Source organism: Rattus rattus, chromosome 5 (genome assembly GCF_011064425.1).
Source record: "Rattus rattus isolate New Zealand chromosome 5, Rrattus_CSIRO_v1, whole genome shotgun sequence".
Lineage (NCBI taxonomy): Eukaryota > Metazoa > Chordata > Mammalia > Rodentia > Muridae > Rattus > Rattus rattus.
The window spans coordinates 118,367,755-118,374,245 of NC_046158.1; the positions used below are offsets into that span (position 1 = coordinate 118,367,755).

Here is a 6,491-nt window from a genome sequence, read left to right on the forward strand (position 1 = left end):
TTTCTGACTCCCCATAGTGGGGATGGTATTTATCACCGGCCTTAAATTGATACATCAGAAAAGATCTTGCATGAAAAATCCTCTTCCCCAGTCCTCCTTTTAAAATTTAATTTGTAATCACAGCTTGAACACTTTGAACTTCATCATGAGTGATTTATAATAACCCTAAAAATAAATTTAGAAATTGAAAAGGAGAAAGGAATTTCACAAAGAAGCAGCAGAAGCAGCATTCCGTTTTGTGTGTGAATTGTGGTTGAACATTGATTTAACTCTAAGCTTTCTGGTACGCATCAAGGCAATGAAAACAGCAGATTATACAATTGTCACAAACTAATAAAAACACAGTAAGTAAGTCTTTCTGAAAATTATGTTCTGAGGTTAAGAAGTATGGTTGTCAAGAAATAAACGTAAGTGTACAGGTTGATTTCTACCTGTGTTTCAGAGATGTGGCTTCCAGCTTTGCTAGCAGTACAAAGTGTATACTTGGTAACTTGTCCTCTGTGGCGTATGACTCAGTAAGAAACAGACATGTGTGCGTGTGGAGGGGGGAATGGGACTAAGTGTGAGGAGCATAGGTATATGTGACAAACATGGAATGCAGACAAAGCAGAAAAGGTAGTTTACTCAGAGCTTCATGAAAGCATTAGCTAGGAGCACAAATGATCCAGAGATAAGGTGAGGCCAAGGACTTTGGCTCGATTCTAGGTCAAAATTAAAGATGCCAAAATTGGTTTTTGTTGGTGGTGGTAGAGGTGTTTTGTTTTGTTTTGTTTTTCTTTATTTTTATGACAGAATGGGTTGAAATAAGCCAGTGTCTGAAGCCTATATGAGTATAAGAAAATATGGATCACATTTTTTATAGATATAAAGACCAATATTTAGACTGTTTTATGGATTACACTGGTCTAGTAAAATAGTGATAATTGACTCTTCTTCAATATTCAACAGTCTACTACCTCTGAGTAGTTGATTCTGTTTCCAGTACCAGGCATGGTTTCCTACTTGTTGAATGGATTATAAGTCCTCTTCAAAGAGATGTTAGTTTCTACCAAGGTAAGATTTCCACTACTGCACTTTTGGGGTTGTGGTGCTATGCTAGTCATTGTTGTAGTTCATGGTCATCAGGGTTGGGTAGGTCTGTTGGTTGCTTCCTGCAACCTTTGGAAGCTTGCAAGGTGCCTTCTAGAACCGTGGAAGCCAATCCCCAGGGTACACCTCAGTTCTCCTCAAAGAAACTTCTCTTTGCAACAAAGACCACTGCAGAAAGCCACAACCAATCAAAATTCAAAGTTGTGGAGCCCAATCCCAATCTGTGCCATTGATTCCCCACCACCTTACCTCCAACCCCCAATGGCAAGTAGGGATAGTTGGCAATTAATCCAGGGCACATGTTCCAAGGCCTAGGAATGAACACCTATCCTACTTCTCCAAATGATTTCTTAACTGGTAAAGAATATAGAAATTGCTGTTATTTAAACCAAGGCACAGTCACTCTGACTATTACTAGGAGAGTAAATTAAAGACTTTGAAGCCTGGTGCCCTGGATATAGCCCAGTCTCCAATGGGTACTCCCTTGCTTAACACATAATGTCAAAGTACAATTGTATAACAGTGGAGCTCCCCTCATTCCCCTTCTTGCTTTGTGTTCCTACCCTTTAAAAATGTTGTACAATCTTCCTTTGAGGACACAATTAAGATCCTGAACTGGTTGCCCCTCTGAGCACTCAGAAAATAAAACTTTCATTTTTTGATATAATTCATTGTTTTTTACTTATTCAATTTATTCACTTATTGTCCCCCTTCCAGTTACCCCCTCCCACATCCTTCCTCCATCTCCCATCCCCTTCTCCTCTGAGCTGGTGGGCATGCCCCTAAGTATCCCCCCACCCTGGCACTTCAAGTCTCTGGCTGTGGGTGTCTGTATTTGTCTGATTCACCTGCTGGGTGGTGGTCACTTGCTACTGTCTACAAACATAGCAGAGTAGCGTTAATACTTTTAGGGATTGGTGCTTGCCCATGGGATGTGTCTCAAGTTTAGCAGGTTATTGGTTGGCCATTCCTTCAGTCTCTGCTCCCTCCCCTGTGCCTGCATTTCTTGAAAACAGGATACATTTTGGGTTGAAAGTTTTGTGGGTGGGTTGGGGTCTCTATAGCTCTACTGGGGTTCCTGCCTGGCTAGAGGATGTGATTTCTTCAGGTTCCATATTACCAATGGAGTTGGTCACAGCTAAGGTCTCCCTCATTGATTCTTGGATGCATCCTGAAGATGGGCCCTCCCTCCTCCCTCCATCAGTTGCAGATTTCCATTCATTTTCATGACTACCTTGTCATTTCTCCTGTCCTTCTCACACCTGATCTTCACACTGCCCCCCTCATTCCCCTTCCCGCCCACTCCTTCCATGTTTAAGCTTCCATAGCTCAAGTGAGTTTTCTCAGCTTCCAACTTGAACCCATGATACTAAATTTTAGGAGATTATTTTGCATCTTTTCTTAAAATTTTACTTCTTACTTTTATTGATCTCTTCAAATTCGTTAACTATTGCCAAGCATGCAGCAATTTATATTGGTGCAAAATAAAAGGGCAGATTAAATGTAATGGCTATTTCTTTTAAATCCAAAATAAATTTGAGGTTATAGTAATAAAACACAATGTTCAAAACTAGGGATGGTGACACATGCTTGCATTCCCAGCTCCTGAGAATCAAAGGCAAGAGGAGTAAGAACATATATTACTGGGATACAGAGAGAAGCTATGTTAGAAAGAAGGGAAGGAAATGAGGGAGAGAAAGGGAAGAGGGAGGAGGGGGAGATTGAGGGAGGGGGAGATAGAGAAAGAGAGAGAAAAAGAGAGGGAGACACGGGGGAGGGGGAGGAGGGGAGGGAAGGAAGGAAGGAAGGAAGGAAGGAAAGAAGGGAAAAAGAAAGAAAATCTTCATAGGACTGAATTCCTTTTTGCTCTCTTCCTTCTTAATTATTATGGACAATCATGTACCAGAAAAGAGACTTGGGCCTTATATTTAATTATTGCCCAATTACTCAATTAGGACAGAAGACATGGCTCAGGAGTTAAGAGCTGCTTTTCCAGAGAACCTACATTTTATTCCCAATACTAAAATTGTTGCTCACAGCCATTTATAAATCTTATTTCAGTGTTTCAGTGTCCTTTTCTGGTCTTCGTGGCTACTAGGCATCGATGCAGTGCACAGACATATACATAATCAAAATACCATATGCATAAAATAATAATGATGATATTTTAAGTTTTAAATTTTGCCTGATCCCTATTATTTTCATATATATGCCTATCCACTGCCCTTCCCTTCTTAACTATTATTAAAAGAATGTTATTGAAGCATTTCAAAATACAGCTTAGATAATGACTTTTAAACATAATTATCACACTGTTGAGAGATCTAGAAAACAGCAATTATTTCTTAATTGTAATTGGTATCCAGATAGAGGTTTCTTGACTGTTTAATTTTTAAAATCTGAGTTTTATCAAACAAAGATCTACAATTACTCCTTGTGTCAGTTACTTTGAATGTGTAGGCACTCCCACATTTCTTGTGTTGCTTTAAAAATTCATCTTCAAGACACTGTAAATCTGACCTGTACAGTTCTTCCCAGCAGGGGTTTGTTGATTGAGTTCTCATGCTGCCTTTAAGACATTTTTATTCCCTGTAGCATTTTGGTAATTAGAGTCAGATTTAGAAACTGGATCATTTTCCTGTCTAATATTTTGAGCAGCTATGGTCCATAGATGATGCTTTTCTTCGATGTTGACTACAAGAAACAATTGTCATTGTTTTTATATTGGCTATATTAGAACTATTAACTGGCTATACATCATAAAGTGGTACAATTTAGATTTTAATTTATTTTCTATGTATCAGAATAATCCTACATAAAATAAATTCATCAACAATTTCTTAAGAGGCAATACAGTTTGTCCAGAAAAAACACCATATGATGAATTCTGTTTCTTTAGATTAATAATATTATGAATTATAGGAACAATTTAGTTTCCTTATATTTCAAAAATAAGATTTTTACATTTTTAAATATTTTTATGAACTCATGAATTTAAATGCATTTAATATTTTATATTTGGCTATTTTATTACAAATTATTTTAACTAAAAATGAGCTTATTCATTTCCTTACATATATACTATTTCTTTTATGATTATATAGATATTGTCTTCTTTTGTAGACATGTAATTATATGCAACACACATGTGCATATGTATTCTAATATACATTACACCTAAATATCTTATTATAATATAGGTAACTTTACATATCTTTTATGTTATGTCTTTGAGTAATTCAAAACTACTAGTTAGTTCTTCTTCCTGTAGATCTCTTACTAGTGTAGGGATTAACTGCTTAATATTATTTACTGTTTAGCAATGGCATTAGCTGTATTTATACCCTTAAATGTAATCATCTAGATTTAGCCTAGTTCCAGCCTTGTTCTGTTTTTTTGTTTTTTTGTTTGTTTGTTTGTTTGTTTTTTGCTTTGTTTTGTTTTTTGTCTATTTTTGGTACCTACAGTAAGTGATAGTTTAAGCAAGTATAGATTTTTCTATTGGCCTCTCTAATGTGATCCCTAAACCACAAAACAGAAGACTTAGAGGGAGAGAGAGAGAGAGAGAGAGAGAGAGAGAGAGAGAGAGAGAGAGAGAGAACAGAAGAATGAGAAGAAGAGTAATAGGAAGACGAGGAGGATGAAGACAAAGGTGAGGACAAGGACAAGGAGGCACATCCACAATAATATTGCAAAAATTTTTAACTATAGAAATAATATATAACTGACACAGTCAGTGTACATTAGAAACATCACTACCACCAGCCTAGTGGGTGTTTGCACAAGACCCTCAGCATCCCTGAAAGCTTCTGGTTCCCTAGTAAGTCCCAAGTCCCCTGCTCACTCCAGTTGCAGGTTTCTCTCAGTTCGTTGCATAAGAACACATCACATGCCACATCTTTTCTCCAGTGTAAATTACTTTATACTACTTTGTCAAAGAAAGGACTAGAAGAATATTTTGATGACCCAAAGAATTGGGGAAAAGAAACCAAATCCGGAGTTTCATAGATCTGCCAGCAGCTCAGTAACAAAAACGAAGAAGACTTCTATAGACTTTTGCATGTCTTTCTGAAGGAAAGAAGCATGCTTCTAACTCTAGAGAAGGAGGCCAAACGACAGAGATAGCAAATGCCAAGTCCAGAGCAGTTAGAAAAGGCTGTTGATTCCATGGACGCCTTAGATAAAGTTGTCTAGGAGAGGGAAGATGCTTTAAGGCTTCTTCAGATAGATCAAGAAAAAAACAAGACTTGGTGCTTGGAGAAGGGACATCTTTGGATGAGTCATCAGGCACAAACATAAGCAGTGGCCTACACCTTGGTAACCAAACAAAAGATACAACAGGAGGTAGGTTTTTGCCATACCCTATGTGGATCTCTTTATCAGACTGAGAGTTGAGAAATACACCTGCATTGAGGCAGGAAAGAAAAGTTTACAGAAAAAGAAAGAAAAATATCCTTCAGGCAAAATTCTCTCTCAAGATTGGAAATCAAGTACTGTGTAAAATGGGATCCATTGTTCTTAAAGCCTGCGTCTTGATGTGAATAACTGCTAAACAGTTTATAAAGACATACACTTTATAAAGTAAGAAATATAACAAGCAGAAAGGCCCAAGTGAGGAGACTTCAATCCCATTTAGAAGGGGGAAGAAAATAATCATGGGAGGCAGAGGGAGGTAGGCACCTGGATGGGAGAAAGGAAGGTGGGCAGTATCATATTGGGCTGGGGAGACAGGAGAGAAGTTCAAAGAGCCAAGAGAATGAATGGAAATAAGCATTCTGGGGGTAGTGGTGGAAGATGCGGGGACCCTCTAGAAAATCCCAGAGACCCAACAGATGAGCGACTCTCAGGAGTGACTCACTGGGGGTGATCTTAGCCACTATTACTGATGCTATGATGTGCTTACAGATGCAAGCCTGGCTGTTCTCTGAGAGGCCCTACCAGCAGCTGACTGAGACAGAGGCAAATACATACACTCAATCATTGAACTGAAGTCGGACACCTCTATGCTTAAATTAGGGGAAAGGACAGAAGAAGCTGAAAGGGAGAACAACTCCACAAAAAGACCAATAGGCTCAACTAGTCCAAACCCCAGGGAGCTCCCAGAGACTGAGCCATCATCCAGGAGCATACACAGCCCGGCTGAGGACCCTGGCACATATATAGCACAGGTTTGCCTGGTCTGGCCTTAGTGGGAGAAGATTCACTTAATACTCTAGAGGCTTGAGGCCCCAGGCAATGAGGAGGGAGAAATGAGATGAGGAACTATGGGAAGGGGAATTGGGCACCAATTGTGGGGGTGGGTGGAGTGGTAGAGACAACGACTGGAATGTAAGTAAACTTAAAACATTGTCAAAGAAATGAGAAGAAATAATATACATGTAAAATTAATCAAATCCTAAGAT

The 6,491-nt window shown here is 38.7% G+C and overlaps 1 pseudogene; it reads left to right on the forward strand.

Moving 5' to 3' along the window:
• The first annotated feature begins 4,729 nt into the window (after positions 1–4,729).
• Positions 4,730–5,590, forward strand: LOC116901012 (annotated as a pseudogene).
• The last annotated feature ends 901 nt before the right edge of the window (positions 5,591–6,491 follow it).